The following is a 21,898-nucleotide window of genomic DNA, read 5'->3' as shown; positions in this document are numbered from 1 at the left end:
TTCGTCACAGTTGAACACTTGTTGGAGATGGAATTTTTCAGCTTCGCCATGTCTTATCACACTGTGTATGCCACTACAATTTTTGAAATCTCTCAAACCAACCTTTGCTGGCCTTAAATTCACCAATATGAGCACTAGTTCCAGGCATTTTTTCCTGTTCACCTGCCTTTACCATCCTGTGGAAAGGGAGCATGGACACGGGGGTCGTCCCACAGTTACTAAAAACAACAGACATAGCCCCACTCCACAAAGGGGGCAGTAAAGCAACAGCAAAGAACTACAGACCGATAGCACTAACATCCCATATCATAAAAATCTTTGAAAGAGTCCTAAGAAGCAAGATCACCACCCATCTAGAAACCCATCAGTTACACAACCCAGGGCAACATGGGTTTAGAACAGGTCGCTCCTGTCTGTCTCAACTATTGGATCACTACAACAAGGTCCTAGATGCACTAGAAGACAAAAAGAATGCAGATGTAATATATACAGACTTTGCAAAAGCCTTCGACAAGTGTGACCATGGCGTAATAGCGCACAAAAGGTTAGCCAGATGGACCTTGACTATCCAAGAGTTCGATCCCACCACTGCCACCATTTGTCACGTGGGTTTTCGATACGTGGATAGGGTAAGAATACTCACGTAGGCTGGTAGTACGTATAATATAACGGAAAGTATGGGAAAGCGCCAACAGCCGTCCTGCCTCTCTGCTCCCTAGCCTGACTGACCCATGAGTGCCTACGGGTGAGGATGTTTGAAATCCTGCTATGGTCAGCAGCAATATGAATACAGTCAATGATTCACACAGATGGTTGGTAGTGAGTCATCTACTGGTACACTGGTGACTGGTAACTGGTTACTAGGAACTGGTACTACTACTGAAAACCCACGTGACACAAAGATCTGGAACTCACTACCGGAACAAGTCAAGGATCCCCAGACAACTTATAAATTTAGGACTCTGCTAAAAAAAATTATCTTTAATCACAATATTAACCAAATCAACCAAACATCTACTGGCTAGTTTTATCATGTGACCTCCTGGCTTTTAATTCTGCCATTCCATAAAATATTACCACCTGCACCATTCCTTGTAAATTAGATTTTGTACTAAGTATACATAAGATTTATTAAGTTCAAATAAGATTGTAAAACAGCTAACCACTATTCTATGTTTTAAGTAATAATTACTATGTACAGTACTATTATCTAATTTTAATTAGTTACTATGTATTAGGATTAGTTTGCCCGAAATGCATCGGCACGATAGTGGCTATGTTTGTACTTAGCAAATCAAAATTGTAATTACACATTGTGGAATTCCCGAGTCTCTAGGGGCAGGAGAAAATACTTCGGTATAACGCTAATATCAACTCTACGGCATATTTATCTATCAGAATGGATCTAATATGACATGATAAACACTATAAGTAACATATAAACATGATATATACTCTAGAATGAATAAAATGGGCCATATGGCGAGTGCCCAGGACCAGTTCGAGCATATAAAATCATTACTGTGCCTTTCAGTAACGTGTTCTTTGGTCTTGGGTAAGAGAAAACTGAGTTTTTGAGAGGCTAACTGCACTAGATCACCAGTTTCATAAGGAAAACGCTGACATTTCATGAAGCCCACCATTTATTATTGAAGTAAATGCAATAATATTAACAGGAATTGTAAAAAATGATTGTTTTACAGTTGGCTTGTGGAATATTGGAAATATTCCAAATATTTTGGGATTTGTGTGGGAGTAAAGTGTAAGATATTTTGGAAATGTCAAAAACTTAGCAACTTTATTTTTTTGTAGAATAACTGAAGATAATTACATAATTGCCTCCAGTGAGAATCTCACTAGCATTGTTTTATAAGTACTAAGTTCCAAAACCATGTTTCATTTTACCATTTAGGCCGGGGTTCTTGCCAAATGTCATTTTCAGAAAATATATTTTTTTGCATTTGTTTTTCGTTTTGTGGCAGCGTATCTGAAGCTCGCTCGTGATTCTGATTTTGGCTCACAACTCAAAGCAAAAAATTGACCAAGTGACGGCTCATAACTTGGAAAACTCGTAAACTGGGGCACTCGTAAGTCAGGTTATCGCTGTACAGTGGACCCTCCTTTTTTGTTGGGCTCTGTTGTCGCTCATTTCAGTTATGGCCGATTTTTTCTGTAAAAATATTGGCTCAGTTTTCGTTGCGTTCTTCCATTCTTGTCGGTGGTACGGTACAGGTCTGAATGTGCCGCTATCACAACCTCCCACACACGCATCCTAAGGCAGTGTCGCTTTGTTTATGGTTGAGTGAACATTACTAGCTGATACGAATTATTTCATAATTCATTGTTTCTTGCACTTGTTTATTCTGTGTGACTGCTAAATAAGACACCATGGGCCCAAGCAAAGCTGCTAGTCCCAGTCCTCTGGTAAAGAAGTTGAGAAACACGATAGAATTAAAGTAAGAAATCATTGAAAAATATGAATGTGGCTTGTGTGTGATCGACATCATGAGGATATACGGCAAGCTTGCATCAACTGTCAGTTCCATCATAGCAAAGAAAAACGAATTCAAGGAAGCTGATGTTGCGAAAGGGGTAAAAGTGATAAAACAGATCACAAACACTGGAAAATGTCAAGAAATTGTTGTTGGTGTGGATCAGCGAGGAAGTTAGCGGGAGAGTGTTGTGCAGTCCATAATTTGCGAAAAGGCAAGACAGTTGCATGCCGATCTCGTAACGAAAGTGCCTCGAACGAGTGCTGATGTTAGTGAATTTAAGGCCAACAAAAGGCTGGTTCGAAAAATTCAATAAGCGTAGTGGCATACAGTGTTGTAAGGTATGATGAGGCAGTAAGTTCAGATGAACATGGGGCTGAAAAATTCGTGCATGAATTCAAGGAGTACATAGAGGTTGAAGGATTCGTCTGCCAAGAAGTGTTCAGTTGTGATGAAACAGGCCTCTCTTGTAAGAAAATGCCAAAGAGAACCTACATCACACAGGAGGAAAAGGCACTGCCAGGACACAAGCCTATGAAAGACAGGCTAACACTCTTGCTTTCTGGTAATTCTAGTGAGGATTTCAAAGTGAAGCCTTTACTGGTGTATCATTCTGAAAATCCCAGTGTGTTCAAGGAAAACAGTGTCGCCAAGAGTAACTTGTGTGTGATGTGAAAGGCTAACAGTAAGGCATGGGTCACGAGGGAAATTTTTCTTGATTGGTTCAATGAAGTGGTTTGGCCCCAGTGTGAAAAAATACTTCCTGGAAAAGAAATTGCCACTCAATTGCCTCCTTGTAATGGACAATGCTCCTGGTCATCCTCCGAACCTGGATGACCAAATGGTGGAGGAGTTTAATTTCATCACAGTGAAGTTCTTGCCCCCTGATACCGCTCCTCTCATCCAGCCCATGGACCAGCAGATCATTTCAAACTTCAAAAAAACTCTACCCCAAAGCAGTGTCGAAAGTGCTTTGATATGACCTCAGGCACCCAGTTGACCCTAAGAGAGTTCTGGAAAGATCACTATCCTCAATTGCATAAGCCTTATAGCTAAGGCTTGGCAGGGAGTGACTTCCAGGATGATGAACTCTGCTTGGAGAAAATTGTGGCCAGAATTTGTCCAAGAGAGGGATTTCGAAGGGTTTAGGGCTGACCCTATCGACCCTACACCTGTTGTAAATTGTATTGTGGCATTGGGGAATTCCATGGGGTTGGATGTGAATGGCCAGGATGTGGAAGAGTTGGTGGAGGACCACAGTGAAGAGCTAACCACTTCAGAGCTGCAAGACCTTCATCTGCAATAGTAACAGAGCACAGCTGTGGAAAATGCTTCAGAGGAGGAGGAAGAGAGAGGGGAGAATGTGCCTTCTTCAGTGATTAAGGACGTGTGTGAAGTGGAGTGAGTTGCAAAGTTTTGTGGAGAAATATCACCCTAACAAAGCTGTTGCAAGCCATGTCGGCAACATGTATACAGTGACAATGCCATGTCCCATTTTAGGCAAATTTTAAAGACGCCAGAAACAGAGCTCTCTGGACAGTTTTATTGTGCAACGGGTCCAGTGACTCTCAAGCTGGTTCTAGTGGCATTAAAAAACAAAGAAGGGAAGTAACCCTGGATAAGGACTTGGTATCTAAAGGAGGCAGTCAGGCAATTTAATTTTTTTTTTTGTTTACCATCTGATTTCCTCCAGTTTTGGTGCTCAAGACAGTGTTTTCACTCTTTCTTGAAAAATTTATCAAAAATATACCTGACAACAACTGAAAAAGGACTGATTTACTGAAAATGCCCTAGGGCGGCAATTTATTCCTATATGGGACGACGTAAGGTTGTTTGAACACTTGGTGCCGAGAGAACAATGCTAATGTGAATTTTCTTCGTGACCTTTCCTTTAAATAACTTATCTTTATTTCACAAAAAAATAGTTTGTTAGTTCTTGGAATGTTGCAAAAAATCTGCCCTTTACTCCCACATAACTCCAAAGTATTTGGAACACTATTTCCAAAAATGACACGAAGGAAATTAGAGAAATGATTATTCTACAATTTCTGTGAATATTATTCCATTTAATTAAGTAATAAAGGAAGAAATAGGTACAATAAGTGAATAAGTTACTTCCGAGATATTGGCCTGGAATTCCGGCCGGCCCACCGTCTTGAAAAAAAAAAATTTTCAAAAAAATTCCGTCTGTTTGGGTGTATTTCTTAGTAAACTGATGTTCTAGTGCAGTTATCCCCTTCAAAACACCGTTTTCTCTTACTCAAAGACGACATGGAGAGGAGTAACTCATTTATATCGAAATATTCCCGATGGTCTCTCCATATTATGGCCTATTTTATTCAGTGTAGAGTATATACAGGTCCGGCATCACAAATCCGGCGATCAGTTATTCGGTTCCTTCAGTTATTCGGCACTAATTTTGGCTAGCATAATTTCAAATTTCCAGGGTTGCCACACCACCCTGCTGGTACTGTTTGGTGGCGCTACTTGCTGCATAAGTCATTCCAATTTCTTTTTCTCTATTTATTGTTTTAACCTGCTTACTTTTAGCCCTAGCCATGGTTCCAATGAATAAAAGAAATGCTTCTCATTATGTAAAGCACCTACACAGTACATTATCCATGAACTCAGTCTCATGAAGCAGGAGAATATGCTTTATTATGATGCTAATATCAAAACTACAGCTTATTTACCTATCACAATTGATCTAATATGATATAATAAACAATATAAATAACATAAAACATGTTAAATACTCCAGAATGAATAATATTTGTCATAACACTGAGCAGTTCGACGGAGGTATGAAGAGGATATGGTATACAAATACCATTCTCCTATCCCTGTCTTGGGGCTTATATTAGAGAAAACGGAGTGTAGCACAGGGCTAACTGTGATATACACTCGTACTGCACCATAAACCTAAAACAAAAAAGTTATTTTCTCTATATAGATTATCACACACAGCAGCATGTGTATAGAGAACCTAGGATAACCCAAAAAAAGTCAACGTGGCTTATTTTTAGTACCTGGCTTGGGTTAGCCATATATGATTTTTGGTAAATATTCGATTCCCAGCCAGGGTAGAAACATTAGGAGTGTTTCGTTACACCTGTTGTCTGTTTACACATCAGTAAATGTGTACCTGGGTGTTAGCCGACTAGTGTGGGTGATATCCTGGGATACTGACCCAATTTGCTTGAAATACTCAGAATAACAAGTGGCTTTCTATGCAGTAGTATGTCACTTATGTCAGCTAGGCCTGTATACCTTGTACATGTACGTGTAGTAAATAAAGATATTATTATTATTATTATTATATTATTTTCTCAGTTGTTTGTTGGGTTATCTTATTCAAACTTCGGCAATGTATGATGGAAAGATACTTCTTCACATACACCAAAAATGAAAGAAATCAGACCATAAATAGCGGAGTTCACTTCTCGGCCATTAGCGGCCGCTTAGTGGTATATTTTTGTATGGTTGTTATGGTTATATTCTCATTTTTTCGGTCTCATTTGATAGAATGAAAGATATATTACAGAAATAAATATGATTTTGATTGTTTTTATGATGAAAAGTACCTTGAAATTGCTCTCACAGTAGCGAAAATGTTCTATTCTTTAGCGAAACTCAAGAGTAAACAAATGACATCACCGTCCAATACCTGTCCGCCTGCCAATACAATACGTAGTCAAGAATAGCTTGACATTATTTATACAATTATTACAATAATGCAGTAGTCTGCATAACAGTAAATCTTCTATTTTTTTTTTTTTTGTGAATAAAAATTCCAAATGAAAAGCAAAAATAATATAAGAGGGGCCTGTAGCCGTGACTAATGAACAGAGAAAATGTTATTTTAGTACCAGGAATGTCTGCATTGTTTGTTCTGGATCCTGTTTTGAAATTGGCATCTGTTGAAATTTGTGTGAAATCGGCCAAACTGCAAATTTCTGACCACTTTATTGGGTAGTTGAAGTAAGTGAATGGGCGGTTTCTTGTACTCAGTTGACAGACTAGAAGTAAATAAGTTTATTCAGGTATACACAAATACAGTTACATAGATTATCATACATATCAGTGTATGTATAGAGAACCTAGGATAACCCAGAAAAGTCAGACAAAGTGACTTATTTCCAGTACCTGGCCTGGGCTTGCCATATATGATTTTTGGTAAATATTTTTTTTTCTCCGTTGTTTGTTGGGCTATCTCATTGAAACTTGGGCAATGTATGATGGAAAGATGCTTCTTAACGGCAATGTATGATGGAAAGATGCTTCTTAACGTACAACAAAAATAAAAAAGCCATTAGCCGTCTCTTTGCAGTATACAGTGGACCCCCGGTTAACGATATTTTTTCACTCCAGAAGTATGTTCAGGTGCCAGTACTGACCGAATTTGTTCCCATAAGGAATATTGTGAAGTAGATTAGTCCATTTCAGACCCCCAAACATACACTTACAAACGCACTTACATAAATACGCTTACATAATTGGTCGCATTCGGAGGTGATCGTTATGCGGGGGTCCACTGTATTTTCGTATAGTTTTTATGGTTGTATTTTATTTTTTTTGGACTCATTTGTTAGAATGGAAGATATATTACAGAAATAGACATGATTTTGATTGCTTTCATGACGAAAAGTACCTTGAAATTGAGCTCAAAGTAGCAGAAATGTTCGATTTTTGCCGATGTTCAATGAACTGTGTAAGTCAAGTTGGTTAATTTTATTATGTGTATTCTAACCTAACCACTCTGTAATTCGGCACACTACAGGTCCCAGTGATGCCGGATTTGTGATGGAGGACCTGTAACATGTTTGTGTGTTATTTAGTGTTTATTATATCATATTAGATCAATTCTGATAGATAAATAAACCGTAGAGTTGATATAAGCGTAATAATGAAGTGATTTTTCCTGGCTCTCTCTGGAGCGGGAATATGGCCGAGTGTTCCCAGATGGTGCCTGATTGGCTGGCACTCTACGGATAAGCTCTGCCTACTTTTATATGATGCCAAATAGTCACTTATTATATTAGAGAGAATAATGCAAGAAAAGGCTATAAAAAACAAGGAAAAAATTCCAAAAAATATATGGGCTGTGAGCAGACGCGCTACCCATATCGCTGTCACCATATGTGATATAAATGTCTATAATTTCTTGTAGAAACGTCGTAGAACATAGATTCTTGTACCATTGGTGTTGCCAAAGAGTTAAGTTATTTTTCTGTATATATAACTCAATTTCCATAATTTTTCGATTTTTTTTGAGAGCACGCGGAGAATTGCCTGACTGCCTCCTAAAGTCTTTATGGATGGGGATTTCCCTTCCAAACAATAGTGACTTCTCCCTCTTTCCCCCTCCCTGTCTACCATACACCAAGAAGTCTTCAATAAAGGTAAGTGTCATATTATTATTGTGTTATATTACTTGATTTTTTCATTCTTTTCTGTATGTAAATCTATATTTAATGTAAAAAAATATTTTTTGTTAATACTTTTGGGTGGCTGGAACGGATTAATTGGATTTACATTACAGTGGACCCTTGGTTATCAGCTGTAATCCGTTCCAGAAGCTCAGCCTAAAACCAAATGGCCGATGACTGAAATACACCTATCATCCGACTTACGACCTGCTTGACATACGACGACTCGACGTACGACCGTGTTTTTTATGCCAAATTTCTGGGAAATAAAAAAGTGTTTGTGTTGTACAGTGTTTACCCTGAACCTTACAGTATAAAATACAGTACTAACAGCATAAAAAGTAAAGTAAAACATGAGATACCAAAATAGAACAATAAAATAGTCATTACAAAAATGTTATGTTGATATTCAGTAGTAAAGTTCGACTTGCGTCCATTTTGACTTGCGACCGGTTTCTCAGAACCGAACTCGGTCGTAAGTCGGATGGTAGGTGTAATTATTCCCATAAGAATTAATGTAAATACAATTAATCCGTTCCATATAAAAATATTCACAAAAAAAAAAAATAACAATTAAATCAGTATTACATACCTTTATTGAAGACTAAGGCAGTCTCAACATGCCTTACCACACTGTGTCCCTGAATTCACTAACAACACCACTTGTTCCAGGAGTTTTCTTCACAGGACATCATGCAACTGCCTTGCCTTTTCACAAATAATTGACTCCACAACACTCTCTCCCAGTAAATATTTTTCCTTAATCCACAATAACTAACTTTTCCATATCTTCCATTATTGGTGACCTTTGTTTTGTAATCACATTTACTCATTTTGTAACATCAGCTTTCTTAATTTGTTCTTTTTTTTGCCAGGATGGAATTGATGGCAGATTTATTTTTCTCATACATCCTGGCAAGTTCCAGCACCCTCACACCACTCTCATATTTTTCAATAACTTCGCTTAAATTCCATGGTGTTTCACACTTTCTTTGCCACAGGAACTTTACTAGGAGCTTTCTTTGGAGCCATGGTTACTTATTTCGCAGTTGCAATGACAAAAAAAAAATGCCCAAAACAATGATAAACAAGTGAAATGTTTGGATGAATGAACAGAAGCTTCCTCACGCACTGAGACAGCGAAACTGACGCGCAAGCTGGCCCAGCCAGCAGAGGGACACGTCCAATACAGCCAATAAGCGAAATAACTGCTGATAACTGGTAGCTGAAAAACCGGCCTATAACCGAGTTGGCTGATAACAGGAACAGCCGATAACCAGGGGTCCACTGCATTTCTTATGGGGAAAATGGTTTCAGTTTGTCGATTTCACATTTTGTTGGACTCTGGAACGAATTAATGACGAAAAGGGAGGGTCTACTGTATATCATACATATTAGAACAATATTTTTGTATATTAAAACAATATATTTTTTTTTTAACACAATGGCCCTCTCCCAACAAGGCAGGGTGGCCCCAAAAAAGAAAAATTCCTATCATTCATTCCATTACTGTCTTGCCAGAGGTGCACTTACACTGCAGCTATAAAACTGCAACATTAACACCCCTCCTTCAGAGTGCAGACACTGTACTTCCCATCTCCAGGACTCAAATTATTGATCATTCTAGGTCATTGGTGATAAGTTCCAACTGCTTAGGTGTGGAAAGAATGATGAACTGAAAAGAACACTGTATACAAAACTTGGAGGATCATCAAATAGAATGAAAGGAACAACTGAATTACTTGGGAATAATTTTATCAGCTGACCTTTCTTTCACAGAACACAACAAGACAAAGGTCGTGACAGCCAGGAGGGTAATGGGGTGGGTATTGAGAACTTTCAAAACAGTTGGTGCCCCATGGCCTGGTGGCTAAAGCTCTCGCTTTGCATGGCGAGGGTCTGCGTTTGATTCCCAGTGCAGGTAGAAACACAGGTGTTTCTTTACACCGGTTGTCTGTTCACCCATCAGTAAAATGGGTACCTGGGAGTTAGTTGACTGGTGTGGGTTGCATCCTGGAACAATGACCTAATTTGCCCGAAATGCTCTGCATAACAAGGGGCTTTCTGTGTAGTAATGTGTCACTGATGTCAGCTAGGCATGTATACCATGTACAGGTACTTGTAGTAAATAGATTATTATTATTATTATTATTATTATTATTATTATTATTAATAATAATAATAATAAGTGAACCAATGCCACTGGTGACTGCAAATTGCCAGTACTCTCTCATTTGGAATGTTGTTCAGTGTTGGGAGAAATATTGGAGCTCGAACAAATACGAAGATGGTTTACAACCCGCAATGAGCCAGTAAAGTATTTAAATTACTAGTAATGCCTTAGTCTTGAATATGTACTCACTGGAGTGGAGGGGAGAGAGATGCATGATAATACATACCTGGAGAGTACTAGAGGGCCTGGTCCCAAATCTGCACACTGCTATAACATACAGGCAGGCCCTGTTCATACAGCAGATTAGGTTCCGGGTTACTGCTGTAAAATGAAACGTACCCTTTTTTTCATTTTCAAATGCATATTAAAGCCTGATAACTTGTTTACACTAGCATATATTAAGTGGGCAATAGAGCTAGGTATATGCAGTACACACAATACTTATTTTAAAATATTTTTGGCCTTAGCTTAAGTGTAGTGAATATATTTATTGTAGGAAGTCTGAATAAATAAAGAAGGGATATATAATTGAAAACTGCTGTACAGTGGATCCTCGACCTACGATGGCATCGTATAATGTTAAATCCAACTAGTGATACATTTTAATGCAAAAAATTTTGCCTCGACTAGCGCTAAAAAACTTGACCAACGCGATTTGTTCCGTTCGAGACGTGTCCACGTGTGGCCTGAGCGCGCCTCACTTGTCCTGTGGGTGCCAGTGTTTACAAGCCAGCCACCGCGGTCGCATCCAAACATACAATCAGAACATTTCATATTATCACAGCGTTTTTAGTGATTGCACCTGAAAAATGTCGCCATGGGCCCCAAGAAAGCTTCTAGTGCCAACCCTGTGATAAAAAGGGTGAGAATTAGTATGGAAATTAAGGAAGGTTTTGGAGGGTTTGGGGCTAACCCTGAGATGCCTATGCCAGTTGTGGAATCCATTGTGCCTACTTCAAAGATTAAGGAAATGTGTACAAAGTGGGTTGAACTGCAAACCTTTATGGATGAAAATCACCCTAACACAGCTATTGCAAGCTGTGCTGGTGACTATTACAATGACAATGTTATGGCCCATTTTAGACAAATCTTAAAGGAACGGGAGGTACAGAGCTCTATGGACAGATGTGTTGTGCGACAGAGGTCCAGTGACTCAAGCTGGTCCTAGTGGCATTAAAAGAAGGGAAGTAACCCCGGAAAAGGACTTGACACTTTAAGTCCTAATGGAAGGGGATTCCCCTTCTAAACACTAACACCATCCCCACACTCCCCTCCTCCCATCCCATCAATCATCACCAGATCTTCAATAAAGGTAAGTGTCATGTAGTTGTACATGTCTTCTTCAGTTTGTGTGTATTAAAATTAATATTTCATGTGGTAAAAAAAATTTTTTTTTTTCAATACTTTGGGGTGTCAGGAACGGATTAATTTGATTTCCATTACATGTATTTCTTATGGGGAAAATTAACTCGACTAACGATAATTTCGACTAACGATGATTTCTCAGGAACAGATTAATATCGTTGGTCGAGGGTCCACTGTATTAGCAAAACACTGTAAAGTGGGGGGGAGGGCCTCTTGTACTGGAACAAGAGATATGGGAGGAAGTGCAAAATAAACCCAGTGAAAAGCAGGGTTATGGTGGGCACAGTAAGGGAACACGATCAACAACTTACCAGAAGATATCAGAAACACTGCTGGAACAAGTGTAGAAGTGTTTAAAAGGAAATTGGACAAGCATCTTCACCAGGTGTCAAATCAACCAGGCTGTGATGGATATGTGGGGCAGCAGGCCTCCAACAGAAACAGTCTGGTTGACCAGGCTAGCACCAGATGAACCTGGCACATGACCTGGCTCTGGGAGTAGAAAGACTCGAAACTCGTCAAAGATATATTGGATGAATGTGAAGATTGGATGTGAATCCATATACGTTGATACTTGTTCTGACAGTAATCTGAATGGATAATATACATATTGCATTTTGAGATGTGCTGCACAAATAGCAAAAACCAGAGTTACAGCATTCATGTTGAGACTTCTTAAATCGACAAAGCATAAATACTCCATTCAGAAGGAAGCAGTTAGGCAGTCTGTTTTTGGCAGTGGAGGTGTTGATATATGATCATAAGTAAATGCATGTATAGTTATAAGCTGGAAGGAGTTTGAGGAAATAATAGATTACAAGAGAAATAAGGAATGGAAGTGCAGAAGCTGTGATATGAGAGAATGGGTCTGAGTGGTGAGTGTGCACAGTATGAAAAAATCCTGTCCCATGCAGTACATGAAGGGGAAATCAAAACTCTGACCTTGTGTTGGATTTAAAACAGTGACTCTTGAGGTGTTCTCTAGGATGGTTTTTAGTTTCATTGGTTTTTCTTAGTATCATTTGATAGAATGGAGGATATGCTACTGAAATAGAGATGATTTTGGCTGGTTCCAGAACTGGAAGTAGCTTGAAATTGTCCTCAAAATAGCAGAAATATTAGATTTTTGCCTTTTTTACCTGAGGATGGGCAAGTTCTGCCTTCACCCCCCCCTTCCTGGTCTGTTTTATGGCATTTTACTTGGTTTCATTCGGTTATTAGGATGTCAGAAACCATGACCAATCATTCCTGGTTATAATTTATTAATTTTTTTTTTGTGATAAATTCAATGGAAGGCAAATAAAGTATAATATAGGAGAGGCTTAGGGACTTGATTAATGAACAGAGGAAATGTTTTAGTGCCTGGAATGTCTACAGTGTAAATTTTGGACTCTATAGGGTAGTTCTGATAGTTAAATGGGCAGTTTGTTGTGCTCATTCGATGGAATGGAAGGAATCTTAGCACAATAGAAAGAATTTGGTCGGATAGAGTAATGAAATTTGCTTAAAATACAACTCAGTGGGTGAAATCAATGATGTATAAAATGCATAATTCGAGTTTTCAATCAAATTTCAAACTTTTGGTGTCATTACGTTCAGAAAAAGATTATACCATTTCAGAAGGATTTTTTTTTAATTGTGTACATTGAGCACTTCTAATTTTACGGCTTTGGACAGTGAAAGGGTTAAGAAACCCTATCTTTGAAACTACACTGAGGAGGCATTCTCATATTATGTAATTGGCAATAATCCTGAAAAATAGGAAAGTTTGTACTCAAATTTAAAGCTGCATTTTTTTTTTTCAGTATTTCTAACTTTTTCAAATTCTATACAATCTTGTAAGAAACAATTTGATTTTTATATTTACTTTAAAAATATTGGCAGATTAGTACCCCATGCAGCCCAAAATCAATTAAAAAAATAGTCATTTAGGATACACCTGCATTTAAGGTTTGAAGCCAGTTAGAAGATGCATTCTCTAGTTATTATATGGTTAACAATTTAATCAAATTGGCAAATTGAAATTTACAGAGTTCATTTGATAAAGCCCACTGACTGAAAATTTGAAGATGATCAGAAAAGGAATTCCCAAGTAATTGACCTTGTTCTAATTTTTAACAATTTCTGTAAAATATCAAATTTGCACCAGACAAAATGTATGGGGCATCTTCCTTCTTATAGGCCATGGTGCCCCGTGGCCTAGTGGCTAAAGCTTTCACTTCACATGGCGAGGGTCTGGATTCAATTCCCGGCGAGGGTAGAAACATTAGGCGTGTTTCTTTACACCAGTTATCTATGTTCCCCATCATTAAAATGGGTACCTGGGAGTTAGTCGATTGGTGTGAGCCACATCGTGGGACAAAACTGACTTAATTTGCCCAAAATGCTCTGCATGACAAGCAGCTTTCTATGTAGTGCAGCCTCTCCTCGCTTAATGACGGAGTTCCGTTCCTAAGACCTCATCGGTAAACGAATTGGTTGGTAAGTGAGGAGCATATGTACTATAATGGTAGTGTGTGTGTGTCAGTCATCTTTGATATTGTTTTAATGTCACCTTTGCACCATTTATAGCATTTCCGGTATATTTTTAAATGTTGATACAGTAGTGTACTGTATATTGTAATAAACAGAATAGAGGAAATCAGCTCTAATATTCATTATTTTGGTATGAATACTGGTCAGAGAGCCCATTGTAAGTCCGAGTCGTAGGTAAACGAGTACCTCGCAAAGTATACCTTGTACATGTACTTGTGGAAATAGATATAAGTATCATTTATTATTATTATATTAGAATGCCTCATAATGATTTTTAGTTTTTAATTATTGTACTTTTATATGTTCACAAATTTGCCTGCACAAAAAACTTAATGGGTATTATGTATTCTGGTCACTGGATGCATCAGTCATTATTCTGTATGATAATTTGTGAATGTGTCTTCTGATTCCCTTCAAATCATCATGCCAATATTTAAATGCTTTACAACCTTACACTGTACTCTTTACTATTCCATATGCTTGCATTGAGAAATAGGGGGCAGGGGTCATGCAATTCGGGAATACCTTTCTCAGATAGTGCAGCCACCAAAATGCTCGTTATCTTAAATTTCTAAAAAAAAAAAAAAAAAAAAAAAAATACACATACCTAGGTTGCAAAGTTGAGCTTTGATTGATGACTTGTTTTGGTTTTAAATTCTATCCATGAATGTCTTGAGCTCGCTGTATAATTTTTTTCTTATTGTATTTTTTTCCTCCATTTATATCTTTATATTTTTTCACTACATACTAAATATATATGAAGATATTTTCATTCAAGAATTTGTATTCCTGGGAGTAATTTATTATATTGGTCAGACATTATATGGGGTTATTGCTAGAAGTTTATTGGTCAAGGTTCAACAATCATAAACCAGGGATGAAAGGTCAAAGATCATTGAATGGGCTTTACCTGGTGGATGTTCTGGGGGTCAACACCCCCGCAGTCCAACCCATGACCAGGCCTCACAATGGATCAGGGCTTGATCAACCAGGCTGTTACTTCTGGCTACATACAAACCGACGTGCAAACCACAGCCTGGCTGGTCAGGAACTGACTAGGTGCCTGTCCAGCTCCCTCTTGAAGACAGCCAGGGGGTCTATTAGTAATCCTCCTTACATATGCTGGGAGGCAATTAAGCAATCTTGAGTCCCCTACATTCATTGTGTTGGAGCCACTGCTTTTTATTGGGGAGATGTTGCATTGCCTGCTGAGTCTTTTGCTTTCATAGGGAGTGATTTCTGTGTGTTAGAGGGACTAGTCCCCCTAGGATTTTCCAAGTGTGTATTATCATGCATCTTTATTGCCTGCATTACAAGGAGTACAGGTCAAGGGACTTCAACTGTTCCCAGTAATTTAGGTGCTTTATTGTACTTAGGCAGTGAAAGTAATCTGTATATTCTCTACGTCTGCAATTTTGCCTGCTTTGAAAGGGGCTGTTAGTATACAGCAATACTCCAGCATAGAGAGAACAATCGATTTAAAGAGAAAAATCTCAAGTTTTGAAGATTCTCAATATCCGTCCACTAACTTTCCTTTGGAGATTCTGACATTATTGCTCTCAGGTTCTTGGTATTAGTTTTTCACTGTTGTGTGGTTGGAATTTGTTTTATACTCACATCCAGTTTTTATTCCATTGAATTTTCCATAGTGGAGTAATTGAAATTTGTCTCCATTGAACTTCGTATTGTTTTCTGAGACCCACGTTGAGATTTGCAGTGTCCTCAATGGATGATTTTTTTTCCTCTTATTTTCCTATGTGTGACTTCAGCTTATTATTGCCAGTTATCATCCATGACGGACGGCCTGTAATTAGTGTCTTTCCATTTGAGTAAATTTTTTGTTAAAAATAATAGACCTCGTGATTAATTCTCAGTTTCAGTGGAATGGTTGGGCGAGTTGGTCCTGCTTTACAAGGACTGGCCTACTTAAGTACTTCTTAGTTATTTCATGAAGACATGATCTGTTATGTAAGTATACTTCTTTAGCATAATGGAGTTTGGCATTCCAGGTTTGTGGGTTTGCGTCTAGTGCAGGAACATCAACCAGACTCAACCCTTCTGTGGTTCTAGTGCGCCAAACACAGGAAAAACAAAGTTTATATATCACCAAAAAAAGTCAGTAAAGAAAAGTCCTGATACTATTTTACCTAATGCATAAGCATTAAAATACATAAAATTATAAATACTTTGTGAAGAGTTTGAGTACTCTAGGGCGGGGCAGTTCAATCCCTCTGCCAAGCTAAGGGATTGTTGCCGAAGACCTCCGTATCTATTATGTGTAATAATTTTGAATGTTCCCCGTGCTTAAATATACTAAATTATACTAAAGAGAATGAATAGCTGCATGGTTGACAAAATTAAGACCTATTAGTTACATATCAATAATGTCATGTGGTTGTTTAAATGGATTGAGTATGTGGCTCTCTGGAATGGTGGCAGCAAAGCGGTGATAGTGACGGGTGGTGAGGCTCGGGGCCAGTGTTGAGTCAGACGTGGTGGAAGGTGTCTTTGTACCGTCCTCCTCAGTGGTGTCACCACCACACTTCCACTGCCAATTATCTCATATATGAGGATATTTAACGTGTGGAGCCAAGCATTTTTGGTGGTTTTGTTTTGTTTAATTTATGGTGCGTTGAGACATTGTGAAGTGGTGGGCCGTTGCTGATTCTGCCGTTGCTGCCCCAGCGACCGCCCACACGCCCACCACACGGGTTAACTAGTAGGTCCTGCAACGTTCGCCACTGTAAACAAGGTATAATTTGTTTTCAAGCTTCACTCCTATCTTAGACCAAAAAAATGCTATTCACATTGCAGGCACCGTTGCATATGATAAATACACATTTTCACTTTTAAACAAGGGGGTATGTCCGCCAGAAGTATTATGTACTGCTAGTTCATGTAGGAAGGGGGAGTGTGTATGAGAGAAAGTGGTTTAGATGACAGCACGAGATAGAACAGTGGGGGGGGAGACAAAATAGGGAGGGAAAGAGGTTAATTAAGGGAAAGGACAATATGATGAGGGAAGAGAATGAGACGGAGGGAGGCAGGCGGGGAGCAAGTGAAAGCGAGCGAGCTAGGGTGGGAGGGGAGACGTGAGAGAAGATATAGGTGAGAGCAAAGATATTGGATAAAAACCAGTTAGCAAGTTTTCAGCAGCAAGGTAGCCAGGGAGTGATTTGGAAAGGACGGATGTCCCAACTTTCCAGTCAGTGTGTGCATTGGGGTAAGATTATATTAGAATTATTAACCCGGAGGGTTAGTAACCCAGGATAACCTTGTTCCATTGGGTCCTTTGATCCTCTTTCTCAGGATTCGAGCCACAATAGTCTGCTAGCACCCCAGGTACCTACTTAATGCTAGGTTAACAGGCAGCAGGTATAAAGAAACATCCAGGTTTTCCATTTGTGTTAGAATCTTACCCAGGTGGTCCTTCAGATGTGAGCCGAAGACGATACTTTTGAGCAGTATATAAAATATATTCGTGAATTTACATGGTATTCATTTTTTTTTACCCAAATTAATTGAGCTTCTTTAATAGTGTTAAAATTAAAATAATATAATTTAGCTCATTTCATCACAGCCTATTATATGTAACCTCAAATTATTACATCCACTGAAAGCATATTTTTTATTTCGTGATGGTCAGACTAATTTTCGATGAGATATTGCAGTAATGAATTTCTTGCTTTTCTGTCAAAACGTTTGTGGCTTTTATGAGCCAATTTCGCAAGTTTCCCCTCCTTCCCTCCCTCAAAAAAAAAAAAAAAAAAAAAAAAAAAAAAGAAGGCTACACTGATCCGGTTGCCCAGTCAAATAGGATACTGCTGTTAGCCTTTACCCACCATTCCTCCCCCCTTTTTTTTTACAAAATGGTTTTACAGTGTTAGGTTAAGAGTTTCTACCTTTATTTACAAGCTGAAAGCTGTTACCCACCTCACCTTGTTTCATTTGGTCAACTCACAATTTCATCTATACAACTCATTCTAAGATTGAATGATCTTGAATGAAGTGATGTTCTAGAGAAGGGTACATTAAAAGTGTAGTTGCTGTGTTTTGCCCGTCTTATGTTGAAGCAGTCTTCTCGCTAGTAATTAACAGGTTTGCAACAAGGCTAATTCCAGAGCTAAGGGGAATGTCCTACGAAGAAAGGTTAAGGGAAATCGGCCTGACAACACTGGAGGACAGGAGGGTTAGGGGAGACATGATAACGACGTACAAATACTGCGTGGAATAGACAAGGTGGACAAACAGGATGTTCCACAGAGGGGAAACAGAAACAAGGGGTCACAATTGGAAGTTGAAGACTCGGATGAGTCAAAGGGATGTTAGTAAGTATTTCTTCAGTCATAGAGTTGTCAGGAAGTGGAATAGTCTGGCAAGTGATGTAGTGGAGGCAGGAACCATACATAATTTTAAGACGTGGTATGATAAAGCTCATGGAGCAGGGGTAGATAGAGGACCTAGTAGCGACCAGTGAAGAGGTGGGGCCAGGAGCTGAATATCGACCCCTGCAACCACAATTAGGCGAGTACACATTTAATATACAATACACATGCCTACACACGCTGACCCCCAACCATAACCCCCAACATGTAAACGCACCCTACAGTCACCACCACCACCACCACACCACCACCACACCACCACACACCACACACCACCACCACACACCACCACCACACCACCACCACCACCACACCACCACCACCACCACACCACCACCACCACCACACCACCACCACCACCACACCACCACCACCACACACCACCACCACCACCACACCACCACCACACACCACCACCACACACCACACACCACCACCACACACCACCACCACCACCACACACCACACACCACACACCACACACCACCACCACCACCACCACACACCACCACCACCACCACCACACACCACCACCACCACACACCACCACCACACACACCACCACCACACACCACACACCACCACCACCACACACCACCACCACCACACACCACCACACACCACCACCACCACACACCACCACACACCACACACCACCACACACCACCACACACCACACACCACCACACACCACACACCACCACACACCACACACCACACACACCACACACCACCACACACCACACACCACCACCACACCACACAACACAACACACCACCACCACTACAACCACACAGCACCACCACCACCACCACTACACAGCACCACCACCACACACCACCACCACCACTACACAGCACCACCACCACACACCACCACCACCACCACCACCACCACCACACACCACCACCACTCACCACCACGCACCACCACACACCACCACACACCACACACCACCACACACCACAACCACCACCACAAACCACCACCACACACCACCACCACCACTCTCCACCACACACCACCACACACCACACACCACCACACACCACCACCACCACACACCACCACCACCACACACCACCACCACCACACACCACCACCACCACACACCACCACCACCACACACCACCACACACCACCACCACACACCACCACCACCACACACCACCACCACCACACACCACCACCACCACACACCACCACCACCACACACCACCACCACCACACACCACCACCCCCACCACCATCACCACCACCACCACCACCACCACCATCACCACCACACACCACCACCACACACCACCACCACACATCATCACCACACACCACCACACACCACCACCACACACCACCACCACACACCACCACCACACACCACCACCACACACCACCACCACACACCACCACCACACCACCCCTACACAACACGCCCCAACCCCTCACACTACCCACTATAATTTCTAATTCACCGCCTTCGTAATTTTCGTACAAGTCGACATATATTTAATGCATGTCTTAAATCTTGTTTTTTTTCCGATTCCGAGCACAGTTGTATATTGTTCACCTAGTCTATCGTGAGTTAGCAGTGTTACTATTTTTTTGTGCCTGAATGTCTGGTGTTTGCACGTCTGGAAGACTATGCTTTATTGAGTTTGTTGGAACTCGAGAATGTGTTGATTATAGCACTTGACCCTGGCGTCGACAGACTAAGCTGGGTGTTGCACTTGTGTGTGCTGAAAATACACTAATCTTCCTAATGAAATTTGATTTTTTGTAAAAGGGTCTTATATTTTGGCATTTTCTTTTCTTTTAATTTCTGATGTTTGCCGATACTTAAATATAGTAACAAAGTTTCCACTCCCTATGAAAGCAAAAGACTCGGTAGACGATGCAACATCCCCCCCCCCCCAATGAAAAGCAGGGGTGCCACTAGCACGATAAGAGACAAGTGTAAGTGGCCCAAGATTGTTCAGCTACCTCCCAGCATACAAGGGGGATTACCAATAGACCCCCTGGTTGTCTTCAAGAAGGCACTGAATAGGCTGTGGTTTGTTCGTCGGGTTGCGTGCGGCCAGCAGTAACAGCCTGGTTGATCAGGCCCTGATCCACCATGAGGGCTGGTCACCGACCAGGCCGCGGGGGTGTTGACCACCAAAACCCTCTCCAGGTACACTCCAGGTCTTCCAGTCTGTTATTCAGAAAAAAAGATGATTGATGCTGAACCCGTGTGGCTAGCAAGAGGATGTCAGGTCCATGTCCGTTTGAAAGTCAGGCGGAACTCTTGGTAATTGTCGGCGTCCGTTTCTCCGCAATTTCCCTTATCCTTTCCCTCTCATCTCTCCCACCTCTCTTACTGTGTTGAATTGCTTGGGAGTAGTTTTTCTTTATCAGAGGACGGTGTCTTACCAATGTGAGTTACACGAGAAACCTTTCTTCCTTCGAACTGACATGCATTTTCTTGGAATAGGTAAAAAAAAAAATCCCTAGGGGTGAATTTGATGGGCATTGTGACTGTTGTCGGGGGAAAGTATCACTATTAGGACCGAGCATTGTAGCCAAGCTACATGATCCCCCGGTGTCGCTGTTACCCATACATACCTATCCAAGGCAGGTTTTCTACATGTTTTTTCCTCCTGTGACGGTAGGTAAATCGAAAATTGTACCTACGTCTGGAACCAGTACCAGATATATCCTTGACTGATGTAATGTTCAGCTTTATTAACAGGTCATTCCGAGGGTCAACCTCCCGGTGGATCAGGGCCTGATCCACCAGGCTGCTACTGCTGGTCGCACGTAATCCAACGTACAGCCTGGCTAGTCGGGTACTGACTAGGTATTTGTCGAGCTCCCTCTTGAAGGCAGCTAGGAGTCTATTGGTAATTTCACTTAGACATGGTGGGAGGATGTTGAACAGTCTTGGGCACTGGACACTTGTGTTTTCTTGGTGTACTCATAGTGTCCTTACTTTTCATTGGGGTTGTGTTGCACCGTCTACATAGTCTTTTTATTTTCGTAGGGAGTGATTTGTGTCTGCATATTTGATATAAGTCGTCCTAGGATTGCCAGGTGTAGATTATAATTCATCTCTGGCCTGCACTCTAGGGAGTACACGTCAAGAGACGCCAAACATTCCTGGTAATTTAGGTGCTTGACTGAACGTGCAGTGAAGGTTCTCCACATTTCTTAGGTCTGCAATTTCACCTGCCTTGAATGAAGGTGTTAGTGTACAGCAGCATTCCAGCCTAGAGAGAACAAGGCATTATCATTGGCATGGCATCACTTGTTTTGGAAAATTTTCATTATCCATCCTGTCATTTCTTATGTGATAGTGACACTTGTGATCCGTGAAGGTAAGATTCTCTTAACATTAATACTCCCAAGTCCTTCATATTACTTTTTCGCTCTATTGTGTGGCTAGTTTGTAGTATACTCCGTTCTAGTTCACTTAAATTTGGCCCATATACCTTTGTTTCCAATTCTGCCATTTACAGGAAACTTAGGGAATCCCCTTCGTG

At 40.5% G+C, this 21,898-nt stretch overlaps 1 protein-coding gene across 2 annotated transcripts in view; it reads left to right on the top strand.

The window, feature by feature from the left end:
* The window catches only part of LOC128687518 (protein hu-li tai shao), a gene marked incomplete at its 3' end in the record, with an annotated part of 303,546 nt that overhangs the window by 12,324 nt on the left and 269,324 nt on the right, over positions 1–21,898 (top strand). The window contains 1 exon segment of one of the 2 annotated variants that reach the window (XM_070100458.1): positions 16,461–16,746. 2 annotated transcript variants of the gene reach the window in all.

This window comes from Cherax quadricarinatus, chromosome 1, assembly GCF_038502225.1.
Source record: "Cherax quadricarinatus isolate ZL_2023a chromosome 1, ASM3850222v1, whole genome shotgun sequence".
NCBI classification, from domain to species: Eukaryota; Metazoa; Arthropoda; class Malacostraca; order Decapoda; family Parastacidae; genus Cherax; species Cherax quadricarinatus.
This window is presented reverse-complemented; position numbering and strand designations above follow the sequence as displayed.